Raw genomic sequence first — 25,454 nt, 5'->3', positions numbered from 1 at the left:
CATGCTTAGGAAGGATCTGCGCTTGTCTTGGGGCTAAATGGCTATGTCATGAGATTACCATAACACTGTGGCTAGCTTTTTGTGAACTTGTATTTCCTGTTTGACTTATGTTTTTTTGACTACAAATCCCAAAATTCCATTTTCCTCCCTCCCACACATCAGCCACCCCACCCATTGAAACAAAAGACCTGTGGTTTTCAATCAGGGTGTCTACAGCTGTTGCATTAGTTGCAGATTGATCCCCCCACCCATTGAAGCAGACAGGCTCCCTGTCATCAGCTGACTAGTGAGTCAGGTCCAGTGGCGGATCCATGGGGGGGGGGCAACGGGGCAATTGCCCCCCCCCCCCGAGATTGCTGCCCCTCCTGTACAATAGTATTGTGGAGCGGGAACTGCAAGCCCCGGCTCCACTATCCCCTAACCCAGTAGCGTTGGTAGGGGGGCCGACCGCAGCCTCTTGTGGGGTGATACCCTAACCAAGGTGCAGGGCCATACTCTGCCTTACAATCATCGTAGCCGTGCCTCCACTGCCTGCAGAACGCCAGAGAGGAGGAGGAGGGGAGCATCTACACAGCGAGCTTTATGGCCGGAGCTTGTGATGGACAACGGAGCGGAGCTGCGCTCATGCTGACGTGACGTCTCAGGCCGCATCCTGGAAGAGCAGCCCGGCATATAGAGGAACGCACCCGTGCCTGGTGAGCTGCGATACTGCGATGCGGAGCGGAGCCGAGGCAAGGGTGCTGGGTATGGTTGGTGGGGTATGGTATGGTCTGGGAACGGTGGGGTGGGGGATTTTTAGGGGAAGGGGGAGTGGTGCAGCCAGACATGATAAGGTACAATAATGTGCGGGTTAAAAGACTCACATGAATCATATCAGCCTTTTCACCCCCACATTATTGTGCCTTATCATGTCTACATTATCACCCCAATCACTGTGCCTTAGGTCTGCTTCATCACCCCCCCTCCCCCCATATCTTATGATGCACAGTAATTTGAGTGGTGGGGGTGATAATGTAGACATGATGAGGCACAATAATGTGGGGGGGGGGGGATTTTTATAGGCTACAGTATGTAACCGTATTATATTCAGGAACAAAGTGTGGTAGTAATATATTCTGAGGGGGCAGTGTGTGATAGTATTATATTTACAGGGCACAGTGTGTGATAGTATTATATTCAGAGGGTGCAGTGTATAGTAGTATTATATTCAGAGAGTGCAGTGTATGGTAGTATTATATTCAGAGGGTACAGTGTGTGGAATGGGTAAATTCAGAGGGCACAGTGTGTGGTAGTATTATATTCAGCAGTGTGAGGTAGTTTTATATTCAGAGGGTACAGTGTGAAGGTTGGGGGGTTTATGGGCTACAGTATGTAACTGTATTATATTCATAGGGCACAGTGTGTAGAAGTGTATTCTGAGGGCGCAGTGTGTAGTGGTATTATATTTATAGGCCCCAGTGGGTGGCAGTATTATATTCAGAGGGCACAGTGTGTGTCAGTATTATAGTCAGTGAGCGCAGTCTGTAATAGTATTTTATTCAGAGGGTGCAGTGTATGGTAGTATTATATTCAGAGGGTACAGTGTGAGGCAGTATTATATTCAGGGGTACAGTGTGCTGCAGTATTATATTCAGAGGGTACAGTGTGTTGCAGTATTATATTCAGAGGGTACAGTGTGTTGCAGATTTATATACAGAGAGTACAGTGTGTGGTAGTATTATATTCAGAGGGTACAGTGTGGCAATATTATATTCAGAGGGTACAGTGTGTGGCAGTATTATATTCAGTGGGTACAGTGTGTGGCAGTATTATATTCAGAGGGTACAGTGTGAGGCAGTATTATATTCAGGGGTACAGTGTGCTGCAGTATTATATTCAGGGGTACAGTGTGCTGCAGTATTATATTCAGAGGGTACAGTGTGTTGCAGTATTATATTCAGAGGGTACAGTGTGTTGCAGTATTATATTCAGAGGGTACAGTGTGTTGCAGTATTATATTCAGAGGGTACAGTGTGTTGCAGATTTATATACAGAGAGTACAGTGTGTGGTAGTATTATATTCAGAGGGTACAGTGTGTGGCAGTATTATATTCAGTGGGTACAGCGTGTGGCAGTATTATATTCAGAGGGTACAGTATGTGTCAGTATTATGTTTAGGGGATACAGTGTGTTGTAGTATTATATTCAGAGGGTTCAGTGTGTGGCAGTATTATATTCAAAGGGTATGGTGTGTAGTAGTATATTCAGAGGGTACAGTGTGTTGTAGTATATTCAGAGGGTACAGTGTGCCAGAATTATATTCAGAGGGTACAGTGTGCCAGAATTATATTCAGAGGGTGTGTGACAGTATTATATTCAAAGATTACAGTGTTTGTCAGTATTATAATAATTATTGTTTTCATATAGAGGATGAGAATGCGCTGACATAGTGAGGAGCCATCTGGGCGTCACATTCTGTAGAGAGAAGATTTAGCTGGACCCGGTGGTATGTACATCTGAATTAGATAAGGAAAGACAATAGAGAAGACGTCACCTGTAGTCACTGATATCATTGTGTATTCTCCTCACTATAGAGAAGACGTCACCTGTAGTCACTGATATCATTGTGTATTGTCCTGACTGTCCCATCAGAGCTGGAGTCACTTGTAAATTTTGCAGTAATGATGGGTGAAACAACTCCCAGCATAACCTTACCACTACTTAGGTCATACTTGGAGCTGTACTTTAAAAATGGTAAAAACTTCTTTAGCACTTTCCCATTCTGTGGTAATTGGTATATTTGATTATTATACTGGAAATAATTTTCTGCAACATGCTACACCGCGGGCATCACAACATACCAAAAAAATCGGCACCTATATCCCTCTATCATAAATTTAATAATATTGTAAGTTCCTTAAGCAGCACCTTTCTGTCCGCCAACACAAAATACTCTAATAGTGCCCCTCCCGAGACTAGGCTCTGGATTCGCCCCTGGTCAGGTCTCGGCCGCATTGCAAGCTGGGAAAAATCCGAGATAACAATCATTTTGTATGCTGGTAAAAATAAATCACAGAAGAATTGTGAGAAAACCGTCACACACAGGTACAGACACTATATTATGAACTACACTAACTTTACAGCCCCTGTAGCATAGTCAAATAAAAAAAATTCCTGGAATATCCCTTTAAGTCCGCCTTTGGCAGCCATAAGCCATCGAGCACCGAAAACAGATCAATGTAATGCAATAGCATTACATATACCTATGAAAGTCATCTTATGATGGTTTATGATAGGCCCCGAGTGGGGCCAAAAAAGGTGTTTAAAGAAAAAAAAAGGAGTGCAATTATTATTATATTAATAAAATAAGAATATAATTAATGGTGTTATAATAATAATAATTATTACGATTATTTTATTATTATCGTTATTATTTTTATTATTATTTAATAATAATTATTATTATACTATAATTTGTAGTAAATAATATTACTATACAATTAATATTGGGATGTATCAGTGGCGCCCCCATCAGCCACTAACTTGACTTGACCGAATTTCCTGGAAGACCCCAGCTCGGTTCCCCCCAGTATTAGCAAAGAAGGGAGTTTCCCTTACGTCTGCACTAAAATAAATCTCCCAATGATGCAATCAGCTGTGAATCTGAATTTCCATAGGGCAGACAGTTGAACAATTATTTACCGCCTTTAACGAACCGATACCTGCGGTGACATTTATTAATAATCCGCATTATCAGGTGTCTGATATGCCACTTGCAGAAATTAATTACCCAATCCTGCGGTAAAAAAAACTGTAACCAGCCGCTCCCGCCGCAACGTTTCTGCTAATTGAAAATGAGATAAGTGCTGTGGGTACAATTTGCATGTAGTGCTGTGTATTAATTATCTGCTGTTCTCTTCATGATAAATACACCTAACTAAATCACTGTTAATTTAGCGAGTAATAGAGTCATAAGTGGATTCCCTTAGGTGACCAACTAAACACATTGGCTTCTTCTTAACACAAAGACCCGGCTTCCCTACAAGTGCAACCATTAAAAGGCAATTTGTGGTTTGATTTTCCGGCACCGGGGGAAGCTGTAATTACACATATCTGACTCTACTGTTTCCTTGTACTGGGACGATATTACAAAAATTAAATACGTCTTACTGCGCCGCTCTTGGGACGGTATTACAGTATACGTTGGGTCTGTGTGCAGCAAAGCACAAAAGGGGCTTGAAAACGTATAGTACTGTACATATAGGGTAAAAATGGTGGTCACTGCAGAACTTACAGATTTGGCCCCACTTAACTGTTTGGCAATGGGCTATATCTGTACATTGAGCGGCAATGCATACAGTACTGGGCACTGTGCATCACTGCCTACATCCATCGATGAGTGTCTAGCCCAGTGTTTCCTAACCAGTGTGCCTCTAGCTGTTGCAAAACTACAACTCTCAGCATGCCCGGACAGCCAAAAGCTGTCCGGGCATGCTGAAAGTTGTAGTTTTGCAATAGCCCAAAATGACCCAATGAAAGTAGTTGGTGAGTGGTGATGCATACGTTACTATATGCATCACTGCTCACGTACATGTATCTAGATTGTACCCACAAAGTGAGTTCAGAGGTGTCAGCAGAGAGCACTGTGGTCAGACAGAAAAGAAATTTAAAAGGAAAAGAACTTTCTCTGGAGCATACAGCAGCTGATAAGTACTGGAAGGATTAAGAGTTTTACATAGAAGTAATTTACACATCTGCTTAATGTTCTGGCACAAGTTGATGTTAAAATAAATTGGTTTTCACCGGAGTACCCCTTTAAGGTCCATCGGGCTCTATTGATGCCTGATGTTCAGCAGAATCGGCACTGACCTCTTTCATTGTTCATAGCCATGGGTGCCGGCTGCTGATAGCTGCAAGAGCAAACAGGTATGAAGAGAGCTCAGCTCAGCTGGCAGCCATTAAGGGGTTACTATACGGTAGCAGTAGTTAAGGGGTAATAGAGGTCCTAGCCCTTTTTCCTGTGCTGCCCCCACTTGCCACTGTTGTAAGGTACTTTTTTGCATGGTGCTCCCTCTTTCCCTTCGGGTCCTGGAGGTGCTGCTCTTTTCCACCCTGTGGCACAAATGTTGCCAACCCACAAAAATTTTTTATTGCATTATCATTGCTTAGGGTGCCCTGATCTCACACCTTTTTGTGGATCCTTGATACACTCTTCTGTTCCCGATATATATGGGTTTATAGTTTGTCTGAAAATTCAGGGAATCAGTCAGATGGGCGTAAACTTAATTTTTATAATGGGTGAGACTATCAGGTGATGGGCAGGATTATATAGTCAGGGGTTGAGAGTATTGTACATTGGGGCCGTGTGTTAGGCAAACACACCCTCTAGATGTATAATCATGTCCATCCAAGATGTTATCTTCCATTAATAAAATGAAAGGGGAATTCTGGCACCAAAAAAACTTTTTCCCCTGTGTCTGGGTCAGAGAGTTGGAGCAGGACCTGTCGTGTCAACTCACATGCCTCAGCCATGTCCTGAGAAGGTCTTTTTGCAAGAATACCCCATTAAAGAGTACCTAGCATAAACTAATCTGTCCCTAAATCCCTCCAGCATCTGTCCCTGACTCATCCTGACACTGATCCTGCCTTTCAAACTCCCCCCCCCCCCCTTTTTATCTTTTTACAGGCTTCTCTGCCTGCTCAGTCAGTGGTGTTCCAGTGAGGGAGAAAGTGGGCGTGGCCTGGCAGGCGAGACGTCATCTGATGCCTGCCAGGGCCGGCTTTCACCCTTCAGTATGCTGCGATCTCTTTCTGGGTTGCGTGCAGCGGGATTAATGGTACTGGAGAAGAAGGGGGAGATGTAGGGGGCGGGGATATCTAAATTGGATGCGCCACACGCGCACGAGGACTGCGCTCGCACTCTGCCTGTTTCATATACAGGCAGAGTGCGAGCTGCGCGGAGGTGATTTCCTGCAATGGGACCAATGCCCTCTCAAGCAGTGGTCCAAATGTGCCTTACGTGAGGGGGGGGGGGGGGAGCCATCCTGGACCCAGTAGGGAGACACCGAGTGGCCAAGATTTCAAAGGAGAAAAAATATGTTAAAACTACACTTTTTTTTTAATAATCTATATGATATAAAAAGTTTACTTTAATGAGAGTGCCTATTTAAGATTACACCTACCTGATAATTCCCTGAAGTGTCTGCAAACTATAAATCCAAATATCACTGAGTGATACTGTAAAAAGGTGTGGGCCTCCTAAGCTTTATAAAGACAGTAAAATCCACAGTCCCTCTAAGGCTGAATGTACACCACGTTTTTGCTATACAGTTCCCGTATCAGGTTTTTGATGAAAAACAGATTCTTCAAAACCTGACTAAACTGTATAAAAACGTGTGTACAAAATTCAACCTGTAAACGGTTAAATAGCCGTATGTGGTTTGAAAAATGATGTCTGGTTGCATCCGTCTTTTAAGAAAAAAACTTATATGTTTTTAACTTTTCACTCCATTTTGAATAAAGTTTTACTTGTTTGATTGAAATTCCAAGAAAAAAAAACGTGCAAAGTCAAAAACCGTATGGTGAAAACTGGATGGAACTGTACGCACATACAGGTCTGTACGGTTCCCATTGACTCCCATGTTAAAAAAAAAAAAACAGTATACGGTTTAATATGGTTTTTCACCCGGACTAAAAAACGTGGTAGACTACAGTTTGGGGTACGGGTAAAAAAAAGGACTAAACCATATAAGACTCAAAACGGACTAAACCGGATGATGCGTTTGACATACGGTTTACAATGTTAAGTCAATGCATACGGTTTTCTATACGGTTCTGTATGGTTTTTAACTTGAAACCGTATACGGGAACTGTATAGGAAAAACATGGTGTGCATGTACCCTAAGTCTGACTGATTCTTACAAGTTATGGGCTTAAAGGGATACTCCGCCTCTAGACAACTTATCCCCAATTCAAAGAATAGGGGATAAGATGTCTGATCGCGGAGTTCCCGCCGCTTGGGATCCTCACGATCTCGGCTGAGGCACCTCCGATAGAATTGCATTAAGAGGATGTGGCTGTGATGTCACGAGCCTTCGGCACTGCACCCAACGCTCTAAACGATCGCAGCGTGAAGCAGGGAGATCGCGGTCAGACATCTTATCCCCTATGCTTTTGATAGGGGATAAGATGCCTAGTAGCTGAGTACCCCTTTAATTCACATCTGTACATCAATGTTTCATCTCAGTTTCCCATAAAAATTCTGTGCTGTTTTGTCAGGTAAAATACTGAAATTTAAGCCCAATGAAACCTATTGAACACTTGTGGTGTCCGAAGAGATCCGGGACATTGTTATTTTCTTTGCTCTGCTCCTATGGTAGAGCCAAACAATAGCTACAATGATAGTGGTATGAACATAGTCATAGCCAGTATTATATGGAGCCAGGATTAGATTAAGGCATGGGCACTGAGGCTTCCAACATGTAAGGCGACATTCACACTACCGGTTGTCTCCGGCAGTATGAAGCCAGTTATTTCAGGATCGAGAATAGAAAGAGAAAAAATAGTGCTTGCACCGTCTTTTTCTCCCACTATTCTCTCTGAAAATAATGGCACCCGACGGACCCCATTGACTATAATAGGGTCCATCGGGATCCGGTTTTGGCCATTATGATCCATCAAAATTACGGCCGTCAAACTGCAAAAAAATAAAAATAAAAAAGAGTTTGATGGCCATATTTGACAGGGTGCGAACAGGAAGTGGAGATCAGCAGGGATCCAATGAGAGTTGTAAAGGCAATAAGTAAGTTGAGTAGCTCATGTTTTTTTGTTTTTGTTTTTCCCAAAAAACTGTTTTTTAATTCTGTCTAGCCCATTGGGAAAAAAAAAAGTAAAACAATTCCTGAAGGAAAACCCCTTTAATTCAGCAGCTCTGAAGTCCTCTTCTACTTACATCATATAATAAAAGATCTGGTGTTTGGCAAAAAGATAAAACATTCGGAGCCTTTTCTGTATCCCGATAAACTATGCCAAGTTCTGTCCCTCAGCCACTTACCGCCCTTAAAAAAATAAACTTTAGAAAAACTCAAAATGTTGTATCTGTACAAAAACACGAACCCCAGATTTTATCAAATGATACTTTTTATTGGATCTTAAAGTTCTGGATGTAAAACGTATACAAAGCCACCATTACCCTTAGAGTGCAGTAGAAGAATGCCGTCCTCCACACCGGTCTGAAAACACCTAAGTCAAGGTAATTGCATTAATGGAAGTGAAGTGCGCAAAATTGTCCTCCGCTATTATCATCCAGTCATCACACTTTCAAATTGGCGAAGCTCTTGGATATTGCGGTAACTAGGCTGAATCATGCATCATTCCTCAGATATAGTGGAGAAAAAAAAGGGCAAGCTTCTCTCCATTCTGCGGGAAATAAGGAAATCTCTCTATCGGTGCATTATCAATCAAGTGCTTGAAGCCATTACCGAGCCTAATATCCAGGGCAGTTATGCCTTCCATTTTGCTTTTTAAGGTGGGGAATTATATTTGTGACTATGTGGCTGCGGCTAATTGTCTCTTATTACAGGAGGTGACAAGTGGGAAATTAGAGACACTTGAGGATCAAGGGCAATCAACTATTACCGGCAACAGATACTTCCATGAAATGTAATGGAGAAAACTGCATTAGCTTTACTGAGTAAATATCAGAGTTTTCAGATCTTCTTCTTCTTCTTCATAGCCTAACTGTACAAAACCACAGACTAGTGCATTAGATGAGACCTTTTCTAAGCTGTATCGGTTTGTTGACTTGCCCTTCACCCAACTTAGTTTTGTTGAGCACAGTATAGATGGTAAAAACAAAAAGTCTATATGTTGAGATTCCACCATTAGAAGTCGTATGAGCCATGGATAGGTATGTCCAACACTTGACTGGGGTTTTTTGGGCCCACCAGATATAAAAATAATTCTGAGGCCCACTATCTATAGAGAACATGTTCCCATCCACTGTGAACTTTCTCATTGAATGGAGAAAGCTGCATTAGCTTTACTGAGAAAATATCACAGAGTTCTCAGATCTTCTTCTTCTGAGCCTAACTGGGCAAAACCACACTAGAAGTGGATGAGATGTGGTCTCTTCCAAGTTGAAACGGTTGTTGACTTGCCCTTCACCCAACTAAGTTTTGTTGGGCACAATATAGATGGTTAAAAGGGGTTATCCACCATAAGGTGATTTTAGAACTTACCCAGCAGACAGTGATGGACATGCTTAGGAAGGATCTGTGCTTGTCTTGGGGCTAAATGGCTGTGTTGTAAGTCCACCATAACGCTGCTGATTTGTTTTTGTGAAATGGCTATTTCCTGTTGGAGTTCCCTCCCTCCAGCTACAAGTCCCACAATCCCTTGTTTGTAGGTGTGAGGTCACTCTTCTCCCTCCCACACATCAGGCACCGCACCCATTGAAGCACACCTGAGCTCCCTACCATGCTGTGCTTTGTTTGAAACAACAAATCCCCAGCAGGTGCTCCACCCATCGAAGCAGACAGGCTCCCTTTGCACACCTGACTAGTGATGTAATGTCTCAGGCCGCACTACAACCTGGGAAAACCTGAGACGACACTCATTTTGTATACTGCTAGAAATGAACATCGGGATAAAGATCACATAAGAATGCGAGACCAGCCATAAAACACAGGTACAGACACTATATTATGAATTACACTAACTTTACAGCCCCTGTAGCATAGTCAAATAATGAAAAATCCTGGAATACCCCTTTAAACAAACAAATTTCCAACACCTGACTGGGGTTCTATACTGAATCATCCTTTAAAACAATCACCCTAGTGACAAGTGATTGACTCCAAATTATTTTCGAAATGAGGTTGTCTTCTGCTAGGCCATTTCGACTTTGCGTATGTCTAATGCAGTGTTTCCCAACCAGGGTGCCTCCAGCTTCTGCAAAACTACAGCTCCCAGCATGCCCGGACAACCGAAGGCGGTCACCTTGGTTGGGAAAACCTGGTCTAATCTTACATCTATTATAATAAGTGAGATAAATCTCCATCCCATATGGGAAGCATTATGTCTTTACCTATTTTCCAGAAAAATAACTTAAATTCTTACATTTCCGTTTGTTGTTTAAAAATTAGCACATAAGTCACAAAATTTTTAATTGATTTTAAAAGATGTCTAAAACTTTGCAAACAGATTCTACAATTTATAATTCAAAAATTCCAATAGTGAAATGATACTTGTTACGGTAATCTAAGAGATCTTATATGAGTAACCACCAAACTGTAAAGGAATTAGACATGTTCCCAAGCCTGCATTAAAGCTGTATTAGGCTGGGTTCACACCACGTTTTGTTAAATACGGTTCCCGTATATAGCTGGGAGGAGGGGGGGTGGGGCTTAATCGCGGCGCCCGCACTCAGCCGTGTTCGGGAACCGTATTTAATGCATGTCTATGAGCCGACCGGAGTGAACCGCAGCCTCCGGTCGGCTTAGTTTTCGGCCGTATGCGGTTTCCCGATCGTAGGCAAAAACGCGGTCGACCACGTTTTTGCCTGCGGTCGGGAAACCGCATACGGCCGAAAATGCAGCCGACCGGAGGCTGCGGTTCACTCCGGTCGGCTCATAGACATGCATTAAATACGGTTCCCGAATATGGCTGAGTGCGGGCGCCGCGATTAAGCCCCGCCCCCCTCCTCACAGCCGTATACAGGAACCGAATTTAACAAAACGTGGTGTGAACTCAGCCTTAAAAGGGTACTCCGTTGCTCAGCAATTGGAACAAAATGTTCCAAACGTTTAGAGCCGGAAGCTCGTTATAGTCCCGTCCCCTTATAGTCCCGTCCCCTCCAAGATGGTCTGACGAAATGCGGAATCACGATACGGCTGTGACCAGTCTACCGGATTATCCAGCGTTCCTGTCTCCCTGCACCATCATGTCCTAACTGCACTTTAAGAAATAAAAGAAGTTTGTCGCTACCTGGACGTGGTGAGTGCCGCTCATTTCACATTCTTCTACATGTCTAATTTACAAATCTGTTTAACTTTACGGAGCCAGTTGATATATAAAAAAAAGTTTTTTCCTGGATAACCCCTTTAATAGTGCGAGAGTAGGGCCTTACAGGGTTTTTACCCCCACCGGTTTCAATGGACCATACATTGTTCCCTTCCACATTTTAGAGGTCTTTGCATCTCATCAATACTTGGTGGTGTAGGTAGCACATGGTATTTTTTGCACAGCTTTCCTTTTGTTAGATTTCAAAAAAAAATTGGGTCCATATATTTTATCCTAAGAAAAGTTAAGTTTTAGCTAATACATATCCTCAATACTTACTTCTGCACACCAACATTTTTCAAAAGAGACCATTTTCTTCTGCCTACCTGTCTCAGCTATTCTCATCCTGCTACCTGCCTGATGCCACACATCTGATGCAAGGTTCTCCTTCTTTCACCCACCATCTCTGGGTACTGGTATTGCCACCCACCACCCCACTCTACCAACGTGTGGAGCTGTAACTACGGTCAGGAACAATACATGTCCTTTACGGCCCACTGGGTGAATGTGGTTCCTGCACAGCCACAACAGCAACTTGGAAAGGTCACACTGCTTACACCTCCACGCTCTCAGGCCGTTGGTCCTGCGACAGTGTTCGACTCCGTCTCCCCATCCTCCACCGTGTCCTCAGCCTCCACTGCAGGGACAAATCTCAGTGCCCCTTCAACACACCATGTGTGCAGGGCACGGTGGTGTCACGCTGTACTTTACATGGTTTGCCTTGGCAAACGGAGTCACACAGGGGAGGAACTGCTAAAAGTCATTCATCAAGAAATCGAATCATGGCTTACTCCACGAAAACTGGAAATGGGAACCTTGGTGACCGAGAACGGGAAGACCATCTTGTCTGCGCTGCAACAAGGAAGCCTGCGCCCTGCATGGCACACGTGTTCAACTAGTTATCAAGTGATTCCTGAAGTGTTCCCCCCATCTGCAAGACATCCTAACAATGGGAAGGAAACTTTGCATGCACTTCAGCCACTGGTGCACCGCAAAGCATACCCTCCTTGAGCTGAAGCGTAAGAATGGCATCCCCCAACATAGTCTGATTTGCGACCTTTCCACGTTGGAATTCCGCCCTCCATATGTTGGACCAATTATATGAACAGAGAAAAGCCATCACCAATTTCATGATGATCCAAGCGGATAGGGGGACTCCCCTGTGTAACTTCAATGTCAACCAGTGGCAGCTCATACGTGACACCTGCCGTTTGCTCAGACCCTATGAGGAAGCCACATTATTAGTCAGTCACCAGGATTACAGGATGAACGACGACATTCCACTGCTTCATATCCTACAACACGTGTTAGAAACGATGGCTGGTCAGGGCACTGGAGACGTGGCGCCTACATCTTGAGGCCACATGAGCCCTGTGGGGGCTGAACTGGAGGAGGACGAGGGGGAGGGAGTCAGTGGAGCACAGGCAAGGTTTTGCTAAATGGTGTTTTTTTTATAGTCATCTGACAGGAGAGGAGGAACAGGAGCAGGCTGTGGAGCTACAGGGTGATGAGGAAGACAAGACAGAGGACCCAGACACATTGTGGCCATGTGGTCTCTTCACGCTGCTGGCACATTAAATGAAACTTTATCTTAATCTATTTTAAATCTTCAATTAAAATTTTCCTAATTATCTTTAATCTTTTCAGTTGTGAGGCTATATGGACTTGTCAGGCTTTTGCCACCTCCAGGTTTGGTCATTCTGCCGCTATATGGTCTCTTCTTGCTGCCGCTTATTCCAGGCTGTGTCAGACTGCCACATTATGGTATCCTCATGCTGCTGCCAGCTCCAGGCTGTGTCATTGTGCCACCATATGGTCTCCTCATACTGTTGGCACCTTAAATTAAACTTTTAAAATTTTTATCTATTTTAAATCTTCAATAAAAATTTTACAAAATATCTCTAAACTTTTCTATTGTGAGGCCCTATGGTCTCGTCGGCTGCTGCCACCTCTAGGCTATGTCATTGTGCCGCCATGTGACTCCTTGTTATATTGGATTTTGTGGTCATACAGTCTTTGTTGAAAATAAATGCTTCGGGTACCCGGGACATTAAACTTGTGAATCTAATCAAAATCTTACATTTAAATGGAAAAATAATAACCAAAAAAGAGGGGCGCAAAATACTGAACTATGGTCCAACCTTGTCTCTGGCAAACAGAGAAAAGCAAATAATACCCAAGAAAATTGCACAGAGACACAAAGTAGTGGAAAAGTATATATAATCTTTATTAGTGGTGACTGATTTTAAAAACAGAATTTAAAAGGGACGACAGTGGACAGACTACTGAGGCGTCTGGATGAGGGAAAGAGACAAAACTGGGCTACAGAACATCAATAAAAAATGGGAGATAATAAAGTGACCCCCATCCGGGTGTATATACATGTAAAGGGTATAGGCTGTACAAAAATATACTAGCAATTACATACCAACATATGTAAACATATACACTCAGAATGGCTATATAGGTGTAAATCCCGTATTGCACAATGCCCAGAGAAAAAATTTTTTTATGACCGCACCATGGAATAAGACAATGAGTAAAGTATACAATTATGAGAGTGATAAGCGGGTAAAAGGATAGAGAGTCCCAGGAACCGGGATAGGACATACACAAATGTTCAACAATCACCGGAATCCTGGGAAATATGACTCAAGTATAAATCACCCATCTCACATCACAAGAGCATACAGCGGACATCTTACACTAAACCAGAACGCCACCCCTACAACGTTGTTTCGCAACAAGCTTCCTCAGGGAGTATATGGTATGAAAGGGAGGTAGATATTTATATACATGTGTAGCCAATGAGAATACATAATACATATAAAACAATCAGAGCACCTGAGAGGGGAATCCAATGTGGACCAGCGTCCGAACGCCATTGCAGACATCACTGCGCATGTTCGGCGTGATGATGATGCAGTGCGTCCACAAAAGGGAATGGGGGGGGGGGGGAAACCAGAAAAATGAATGAGAGCAAAAGAGAGAGAGAAAGAAAAAGAAAAAGAAGAAGAAAGAAAAAAAAGGGGGAAACCAAGGAAAAGACAACAAAAAACAAAGAACAAAGATAAGACATAATGACTACAAAAGAACAAGTTAAAATTGATTAAAACCATATTAAAGTAGAAAAATTAAAACCGGACCAGCTGGCAATACCAAGGGAATAGAAACAAAATAAATCATGTACGTAGAAAGGGCGCAAAACTATTGTGCTCATTAAGCCCAAACGGGGTCACAGTTTTCAGGGTAAAAATCCACCTTGATTCCTTCTGTGCAAGAATTTGGCGCCAGTTACCACCCCTAGGGCCAACCAAGACCCTGTCTATGCCTCTTACCTTGAGGAGTTTGCTATCACATCCATGATGTTCTCGGAAATGACGAGGTATTGTTTTCAAAGTAGATAGATCTTCAGTGTCTCTTGCAGCCTCAATCCCCAGGACATGTTCACGTACCCTTCTCCTCAGTTCTCTAGAGGTGAGACCAACATATATTAGGTGGCAGGGACAAGTGGCGTAATAAATTACACCAGATGTGCAACAATTGATGGTGTGTGTTATAGTAAACTTCTTTTCCCCAGAGGAATTAAAAAATTCTTCAGCTTTCTCTACATTCGGGCATGCTACACATCCCCCACAGGGCCTGCAGCCCCATTTGGGACCCTTAGAGCCAAATAGGCCAGTGCTCTGTCTGCTTTTATGGTGACTATGCACCAATAAATCTCTCAGATTCTTGGCTCGGCGATATGTGATAGAAGGTTGATTGGATAGATATGATTTTAAGACCGGATCCATTGTCAACACCGACCAATGTTTTCTAAGTGCCCGTTGTACTTGTCTCCACCTAGTGTTGTACATAGAAATGTACCTCACCTGTGTATCTGATTTCTGTCTCTTTCTCTGGGTCAGAAGAGTAGATCTTGAAGTGGATTTTGCTCTGTTGTATCCCCTTTGGATGTCAGCACTTCTATAACCACGTTCCTGGAAGCGGTCTTTAAGGTCCTTGGCTTGCTGTTCGAAGAACTCCTCATTAGAACATATTCTCCTCATTCTGAGGAATTGACCTATGGGAATATTGGAAATCAGTGACTTCGGATGGGAGGAGGATGCATGGAGCAACGAGTTAGTTGATGTTTTTTTGCGAAACACATTTGAGTGGATGAATCCACTGTCATCCACGTTCAGGGACACGTCCAGAAAGTCAATGTTTTGTCTCCCATATTTATATGTCAATCTGATATTATAGATATTATCATTCAGATTAGACATAAAGATAGACAGCTCATCTGGAGTCCCATGCCACAAAAACAACACGTCATCTAAGAAGCGTCCCCATAAGGATATCCTCTCAATTAGGGGTACCGGGTCGATCATGAAGATCCTCCTCTCCCACAACCCCAGAAAAAGGTTGGCATATGAGGGCGCACAAGCCGCCCCCATTGCCGTTCCCTGGAGTTGTAGGTAGAGGAGGTCCTTAAATAGAAAGAAGTTGTGAGTAAGTGCATACTGTAATAAGTCCAGTATCAACTTACATAGGTCTGGATCCAGGTCCGTCATCGAGAGAAAGGTTCGTACCGCTTCCATGCCATCGGTGTGTCGAATGGATGTGTACAGAGATTCTATGTCACAAGTGACTATTAGGGTAGACTCATCCAGCTGTATACCATCCAGTCGCTTGAGGACATCTGTCGTATCCTTAAGATGTGATGGGAGGGATTCCACAATCGGTTTCAAGTAGTAGTCAATATACCTGCAAATCGGTTCAGTTAGAGAGTTATTACCAGACACAATCGGTCTCCCAGGGGGATTAACTAACTGTTTATGAACCTTAGGTAAGAGGTAAAGGGTCGCAATCATGGGATGGGTTGGCAACAAACTTTCCACTTGTTTCCTGCTTAAGACCCCATTCGTACAAGCCTCATCCAGGATACAAAAAAGATCCTCCTTGTATTTAGTTAATGGATTAAAAGTTAGACGCTTGTAACACACACCATCTTTTAATTGTCGCAATGCCTCCTTCTCATAAAGAGACCTGGGCCAGAGAACGACATTTCCCCCTTTGTCAGAGGGTTTGATGACAATGTCGTCCATTCTGCCCAGGTCCCTTAATGCTTGACGTTGTTTAAACGTCAGATTGTCATGTGCTTTTGTAAAGGGGATTTTTTCAAACTCCGCTGAAACTAATTGTACAAAGATGTCTATATTAGGATACTGAGACAGTTGGGGGAATGATCTGGATGGTAATAGTAAGTTTTTTGGGAACTTACCTGTAGCTGTGTCATCCTGTTCTTCCAAAAGTGAATTAAGTGCGTCAATTGCTTCGATCTCATCAGCGGTGTGAAGTTGGGCTCCCATTTGGGATGAATGAAATATCTTTTTAAACATCAACTTTCTCGCGAACAGATGTAAGTCCTTTACTGCTGTAAAGCAATCAAAGGAGGATGCCGGTGAAAAGGTTAGACCTAAGGATAAAACCTCTTCCTGTTCTTTAGTAAGGACAGTTTGAGACAAATTAATTACCTTCCGATTGTGGGTGGTACTTCTAGTCCTTGCCCCATCGCTGCGTGTATCAATTGTACGTGATCTGTTCCGCTGGTAGTTTCTCCTGGTGTCCCGTCTAGGGCTCCTATCAGTAGTTCTGGAGGAGGTAGTGGATTCCGTTCCAGTAGACCTCACTGATGAGACGGAAGGAGAGCGTACACGTCGTTCGGCACTAGATTGTTTCCATTTGTATATCCTGTTATTGACAGCATCATTCAAATCTCTCTGGAATTTTTTGGATTTAGTTAATTTAATCTGCTTCTCCCACATCTTAGCCGTTTCTTCTAACTCTTGTTTAAAAGTAGAAAATTCTTCATTAGAAATCATTTTTTTAATATCACTCTCAACCTTTTCGATCTGTGTGCTCAATTCCATCAAGGTCTTGGTATTATACTCCATGATAGTAATCATAAATATTTTGGAACAGGTATTACAAGCCTCTTCCCATTTTTTGACACATTCCTCATTATCAAGGCTAAAAGAAGGATAAGTCTGAACTCTCAAGCCCCTCGGGATCAAAGATTTGGTCACATAGTTATCCAACGATGCCCGATTCCACCATACCTTCATCTGACGGTGGAGAAGATTACGCAGTGAAAGCTTGAGTTCCCTTAAATTGCACTGGTCCGCTCCTAAACTGTCCACTGTCGTTCCGGAGAATAAAAGATTAGCTTGCTCCAACCAGGAGACTTCTCTGGCCCGAAAATCCATGACAGGATAATCCTTCTGCAAAAATACAGGAAAAAATATATAATAACCAAAAAAGAGGGGCGCAAAATACTGACCTATGGTCCAACCTTGTCTCTGGCAAACAGAGAAAAGCAAATAATACCCAAGAAAATTGCACAGAGACACAAAGTAGTGGAAAAGTATATATAATCTTTATTAGTGGTGACTGATTTTAAAAACAGAATTTAAAAGGGACGACAGTGGACAGACTACTGAGGCGTCTGGATGAGGGAAAGAGACAAAACTGGGCTACAGAACATCAATAAAAAATGGGAGATAATAAAGTGACCCCCATCCGGGTGTATATACATGTAAAGGGTATAGGCTGTACAAAAATATACTAGCAATTACATACCAACATATGTAAACATATACACTCAGAATGGCTATATAGGTGTAAATCCCGTATTGCACAATGCCCAGAGAAAAAAATTTTTTATGACCGCACCATGGAATAAGACAATGAGTAAAGTATACAATTATGAGAGTGATAAGCGGGTAAAAGGATAGAGAGTCCCAGGAACCGGGATAGGACATACACAAATGTTCAACAATCACCGGAATCCTGGGAAATATGACTCAAGTATAAATCACCCATCTCACATCACAAGAGCATACAGCGGACATCTTACCCTAAACCAGAACGCCACCCCTACAACGTTGTTCCGCAACAAGCTTCCTCAGGGAGTATATGGTATGAAAGGGAGGTAGATATTTATATACATGTGTAGCCAATGAGAATACATAATACATATAAAACAATCAGAGCACCTGAGAGGGGAATCCAATGTGGACCAGCGTCCGAACGCCATTGCAGACATCACTGCGCATGTTCGGCGTGATGATGATGCAATGCGTCCACTGCGTCACCACGCCGAAGACTCATAGCAGAGCTCCGTACTAACGGAAAGGTATGGGATGTGCGGCGAAGTCTCGCGCATGCGTATCACGCTGAGACAGCACGTGACGGCCATCTTGGATGTGGGAAACGGAGCTGGCAGTATTATTGCAAACATCTTTAGGAAGACATACAGCAAATAGAAGTGAAGTGTGTGCGAAAACGTGAGAGAAAACGGTGACATGCAAAAGGTGAGATGTGCAAAACCAAAGTGCCATACCGTGATTGTTGTACATAAGTGCAGTACATATCTTGCAGTGACGACCAAATATAACAATATAAAGATATATAAGCAATATATCTGTAAGAAGGTATATATAAAAATATGACCTATATGTATATATAAAAATGTGTAACAAGTGCAAATATGTATGTGAGATATGCGAATACATGAAAAAAACAAAGGTGAATAAATATTAATCGATATGTGCGAATACATATATGTGAAGATGCCAAGGGCTCACTATAAAAAATATATGTGAGGTGATAGAGGGTACATGTAGATGAATATGCACCAATAAATTAATGTGAGCCACAAAGGACTCACTGGAGAATATTCAAATGATGTGATAGAGGATACGTCTACTGACATATTTATATGAAATGTGAAAAATATACTGTATGCATATATCGGTGAATTTTTAGGATGTTGGATAAAGCCAGCCATTTCTTGGACTGCTGCAAGGATAATTTCATAAGTTCATATCTTCCATCGGATCCGGTTAGGGTGCCCTGAAGTAAGGAAAAGGGATAGAAAGAGAAGTGGTAGAGAAGAGAAGGAAAAGAGGAAAGCAAAAAGGAGAAAACAGGGAAGCACAGAGACAAGCAAAAGGAAAAACAAAGGAAAATAAATAAAAACAAAGGACAAAGGGAAGATTAGGGGGGGGGGGGGGAAGGGAAGGGGGGGGGGGGAAACCAGAAAAATGAATGAGAGCAAAAGAGAGAGAGAAAGAAAAAGAAAAAGAAGAAGAAAGAAAAAAAAGGGGGAAACCAAGGAAAAGACAACAAAAAACAAAGAACAAAGATAAGACATAATGACTACAAAAGAACAAGTTAAAATTGATTAAAACCATATTAAAGTAGAAAAATTTAAACCGGACCAGCTGGCAATACCAAGGGAATAGAAACAAAATAAATCATGTACGTAGAAAGGGCGCAAAACTATTGTGCTCATTAAGCCCAAACGGGGTCACAGTTTTCAGGGTAAAAATCCACCTTGATTCCTTCTGTGCAAGAATTTGGCGCCAGTTACCACCCCTAGGGCCAACCAAGACCCTGTCTATGCCTCTTACCTTGAGGAGTTTGCTATCACATCCATGATGTTCTCGGAAATGACGAGGTATAATCAATGTAATCTTTTCAAGACTGAGGCCCTATGGTTGTCGACGTCATAGATTACTTATGGAATTAGCACAAGAATCCAATGAAACAGGTTGGAGCGATAACAATGATCCATGACTGATTAAATGAAACATTCACACTTTCACAGTCGGGGGGGGGGGGGGTGCTAAGAGGCAGGGGCTATAACAGGAGTTGCACATAGGACCACCAGCTCGATTTTAAGATGCAAGTACGAGATTTTTCACTGTAGCCACTTCTAGCTTTATGCACCCACTTATCCAATGGCACAGAAGCTGAATATGCTCCTGTCCAGGTTGCTGATACTGCAGTCCCTCCCTTTTTTAAGTGGGCACTCAGAGTATGGGGGGTGTGGTGAGAGGCAGGGGTTGAGACAGGTGTTAGCTTGCCTTGCGGCTCGATTTTAAGATACAACTAGGAGCTTTGCCATAGTTTACACTGCAGCAATTATACACTGTTGGAGCTGGAATTACTGCGGCTGCTGGCACCAGACTTGCCTTCCAATGGGTCCTCAAAAAAGGATTTAAAGTTTGCTCATTCCAATTACTAGGCTCGGTCATTGTGCCATCATATGATCTCCTCATGCTGCTGGCACATTAAACTTGTGAATCTATTCAACATCTTCTATTTAAATTTAAAAAAAATCCATTTAATCTTTTCAAGACTGAGGCCCCATGGTCATCGTCATATATTACCTCTGGAATTACCACAAGAATCCAATGGAACAGGTTGGAGCGATAACAATGAACCATAACTGATTAAATGAAATTCCACACAGAGTAAGACAGTGGGGGGGGCGGTGAGAGGCACAGGCTGGAACAGGTGGTAGCTCGCCTTGCGGCGGACCGCCAGCTCGATGCTCACCAGAGTGGGTCCTCAAAAAAGAATTTTAAAAAGTTTAAATAAATTTAAATTAAATAAAAATTACTTTAAAAAATCTCTTTAATCACTTCAATTGTGACGCCACATCCGGACGCTGTGCGGCAGTGATTCTAATAGCAATGCCTATAATCTGCATGTCATACTGAATAACAGTATTATTTCACTAACACAGCACACTCCCTATGCATGTTACGACAAGGCAAAGTGTTCTACACCCCTATTGAGGCTCTCTGTAGCCCAGAAATAGAAGTTTTTAATAGCGATTCACCGCAAATAAATTCGCACCGATCCAAATTTTTTTGGAACATTCGGCGAATCGGCTTAGTCGAATTTTTCAAAAATTCGCTCATCTATATTAATATATTTAGCCGGTTCGAAGTCATGCTTGAACATACACACATTGAGTTTATATATATATATATATATTGGTATCAATGAGCCATAAATGAGCAATTTTGACAAGGGCCGAATGGTGATGACAACTGTGTCAGAGCATCTCCAAAATTGCCCGTCTTGTGAGGCTTTTCTCACATGTAGTACACATGTAGTACACTTACTACATATCAAAAGTCTACTACAGTAGGTTAGAGAGCATCATCCTGGTCCATGTAACAACTGACGACCAGGGCCGCCATCAGGGGGTACACCCGTAACATGTGAGGGGCATAATATACAATGGGGGACCATATGAGGGACATAATATACACTGTGGGTCAACATGAGGGGCATCATATACAATGGGGACAATATGAGGGGCATAATGTACAATGGAGGACAATATGAGGGGCATAATATACAGTGGGGGACAATATAAGGGACATAATATACAATGGGGGCAAATATGAGGGCCATAATATACAATGGGGGACAATATAAGGGACATAATATACAATGGGGGCCAATATAAGGGACATAATATACAATGGGGGCCAATATAAGGGACATAATATACAATGGGGGACCATATGAGGGACATAATATACAATGGGGGACAATATAAGGGAAATAGTATACAATGGGGGACAATATGAGGGGCATAATATACAATGGGGGACAATATGAGGGACATAATATACAATGGGGGACAATATAAGGGACATAATATACAATGGGGGACAATATAAGGGACATAATATACAATGGGGGCCAATATAAGGGACATAATATACAATGGGGGACCATATGAGGGACATAATATACAATGGGGGACAATATAAGGGACATAGTATACAATGGGGGCCAATATGAGGGGCATAATATACAATGGGGGACAATATGAGGGACATAATATACAATGGGGGACAATATAAGGGACATAGTATACAATGGGGGCCAATATGAGGGGCATAATATACAATGGGGGACAATATGAGGGACATAATATACAATGGGGGACAATATAAGGGACATAATATACAATGGGGGCCAATATGAGGGGCATAATATACAATTGGAGGACAATATAAGGAACATAATATACTATGGGGGCAATGTGAGAGACATAAAATACTATTGGGGGTAATGTGAGGGGCATAATATTAATGGGGACAATATGAGGGGCATAACGTACTATGAGGGCAATGTTTCTGGCATAATACTCTATGGGGACGAAGTTGGGGCCTGCTACTTTTTAGGGGCAATTTTGAGGCCTTATACTATACAGGGGCACAGAGGGATCTAATAATATATGGGTCAGTGTAATACATGTAGGGGGTTTGTATAGAGGAAGTGACTGATTTGCAGATTTTATCACCTAGATGTTGGAGTCACTATTGACCATGGCACCAAGGCAGTTAAATTACGGTAGTGAATCAGCTGATAACATACAAACAGCAACAGGGGTCACCTGACAATCGTTGTCCAGTCACCAGTACCTTTAGGAAGCCAGAAGGGAAATGGTCGCCTTTGCTTCTTACTCCTGCAGCCTGAGAGGAAGAACAGCTCAGCGTGTGGAGAGCTCCAGTACATGGAGTCAAAATGGAGCAGCTCCAGTTCTGGTGGAACGTAGCTAGCCGAAAGCATGGAAGAAATCACTACTGGGAAAAGTGACACATGGACGTAATTGTTAATTATTACAGTAAATGGAGTTAACCTACAATACCACAAATAACCTGAGGACAGGGGTGGCGCTGTTCCCAGAAGAAAAAAAGCAGCCATGTTATTCTAATCCTGTACAACCCCTTTAAGAATTTTACAATTAAACCCCCGGTAAAATGCTAATCTCCAGGGTAGCCTAATGGTTTGGAATAAGGAAGATGTTTGCCATCATTACAGGTTATACGTACAGAGGAAAAGCTAATTCCGTGTCTTTAAAACTCCCATCAAACATTGTTGACTGCATTTTAACGAGCTTAAAAAGTTGAGATGTTTATTGCCAATTAAGCCAGTTTTAAAAAAAAATAAGCAATAATTAACATGGAAATTCAGAAGAAAGTTATACATTGACAAAGGAAGGCCACTTAAGGCTGCGCCCAATTTTGCTCCCATTCATATTTAAATAGCAATTACTCCAAACCCTATATTTTCCATAATAATGAGGAATCCGTCTTGTCTGTCAAACCCCATAAAAAAAAAAAATGGAACCGCGCAGGAGACTTGTCTCTCTCCCTGGATGACTTCTAAGACAGATAAATTATGGGTAATAATAATAGTGTTTGTGCAAGTTTCATAGTCTCATTTGTAACACAGACAGGATCTACCCAAACATCTTTTGTGTGAAATTGAAACATGTCTGGCAATTTCCTGCGGTAATATTATATCTGAGCACATGACGTGGACCATTTCAACCATCCTTTATAGGGACCTCCACTCATTCTCCCTCTCGCTCAGACTATAGATGTAGACGTAGACCTGGACTCTATTACTACTGCAATATTTCCCTAAGGGAAATGGGGAATTGCAACAATGGCTGGAATACCATGGAGGACATATGGAAACATAAAGGCTGTGAGACAATCTGGGGCTTCGGGTGGTAAATAAAATGGTTGTAAATGTTACCAAAAGATGTCAATTGGCTGCAAAAATTTTTAATCTAGGAACCAAAAAAGCGCAAGTGATGTTTTCTAGCCTGGACCAGGGCCGCTTCTACCATGAGGCAAGATGAGCATCTCACCTCAAATGGCAGATTTCAGGATACCTGGTGGGGAGCGGCAGTAGGGCTTATGATACTGCCAATGCACTGCTTATTCCCACTGTCCACACTGACACAGTCACACTTGTGGTGGCCCAGTATGGGATGGTGTTGCTCCATACCTTTCCAGCCCTGTCAGGTAGTGTCCCTCAGTGTCCCAGGGCCCCTGTATTTGTTTCCCCTTTTGTATATATGTTGTATATTAAAAAATGTGTTATGCTTTTAATAAAATGTACCATGTGATTGTTACCCAGAAGGTACCAGTGACCAGCTGACCCCCAGAGTGACCTATGGGCTCCCTTCTAGTCTCCCCCATATAAGCCCTGGGTGGAGCTTCTCTCTCTTGCTTCCTGCCCCTTCCAGGCAAAAACATTTTATCCCCTATCCAAAGGATAGGGGATAAGATGTCTGATCGCGGGGGGCCCGCTGCTGAGACCCCCCGCGATCTCCCTACAGCACCCGCATTGTATGCGGATGCTGAATCTCCAGTTTCTGAAAGCTCCGGGTTTCCGGGACTGGTGACGTGAGGTCACGCCCCGCCCCCTCAATTCATGTCTATGGGAGGGGGCGTGACATCCGTCATAGACATAGACATGAATGGAGGTGGCGTGGCGTGACATCCCCAGTTCCGGAAACCTGGAGGTTTCCCAAACTAGATTGCAGCAGGCCCCCAGCGATCAGACATCTTATCCCCTATCCTTTGGATAGGGGATAAGATGTTTTTGCCCGGAATATCCCTTTAATATTAGACATTGCGGGTACATTAGTCAGTTCAGCTGCATTAGGAGATGAATTCTGTATATCTATGTCGCATTGCCGTCAGCTCTCAGCCCTAGCAGATGAATGGAGCGTAGTATTCCATTATTTGTGTGTGCATGTGATAGGGGTCACTACGGTTGAAAATGTTTAGGTAAATTCCTCTGCTGCCACCACCCTATCCCTTTCAGACTGCAGAGGTTAAGTACAACTTTCCATTAGAGGAAAGAGAGCTGGGGTTTTTTGGATTTGCAGTTTCCAAATAGTGTGCCAAGAATTTGCGAGGGCGACGTATAGGCATCAGGGTCCGGCCCGGCAGCCACAGGTTCAGTGATATCATCACCTAATATAACCTGACTGTCTCATTTGCCAGTAACTCTGAATTAGCATGTGAGCCAAGTCAAACACACATACGCGGCCACTACACATAGCTGAGCGCGGGGAGGGGCACTTGAAAGGGATATTCCAACACTTAATTGATCACGAGAGCGGACGATCCATTACACTGGGAACACAAGTCTATTATTTCCTGTGAAAAGATTATTCTAACTTGTGATTAATTACATAAGGAAAATACATTAGCTGGAGAAATTTTCCATACATGCAGAACGGGTGCAGAAGGCTCGGACAATCCGGCATATCATGTCTGTCAGGTGTAACATGCTTGTAATGGTAGTGGGGTTGCATGAGGTTAGAATAATGGTTGACTTTTTCCAGAAGCAGCACCACCCTTGTGCCTAGGCCATGTATGGTATTGCAGCACGGCACCGTCCGCTTGATCTGTGCCACTAATGTCTGGATTGTATTTTATACTGCATCTCAGTCTCATGCATTTAAACAGTGCCTCTCTAGTCTGTGGCTGTGTCTGGTATCGCAGTTAAGCCCCATTTACATCCTTTAATAAATCCGTTTAGATATCGAATACAAAAATAGACTGTCACTGTAAAAAGTAGTGAAATACAGACATATTTCGAGCTAGTGCATAGCTCTTAGTCATGGCACAGCAGGCCTGGTGCAAGGATTTTTGCCACACTAGGCGAAAGTTAATTTTTCCACCCCTTGATCCTGCACATTGGCTCCGCCCTTTGACATGCCCCACCTTACTACTGGGATGACACAC

Source organism: Hyla sarda, chromosome 3 (assembly GCF_029499605.1).
Source record: "Hyla sarda isolate aHylSar1 chromosome 3, aHylSar1.hap1, whole genome shotgun sequence".
Classification (NCBI taxonomy): domain Eukaryota; kingdom Metazoa; phylum Chordata; class Amphibia; order Anura; family Hylidae; genus Hyla; species Hyla sarda.
Note: the sequence above shows the minus strand (reverse complement) of the source record.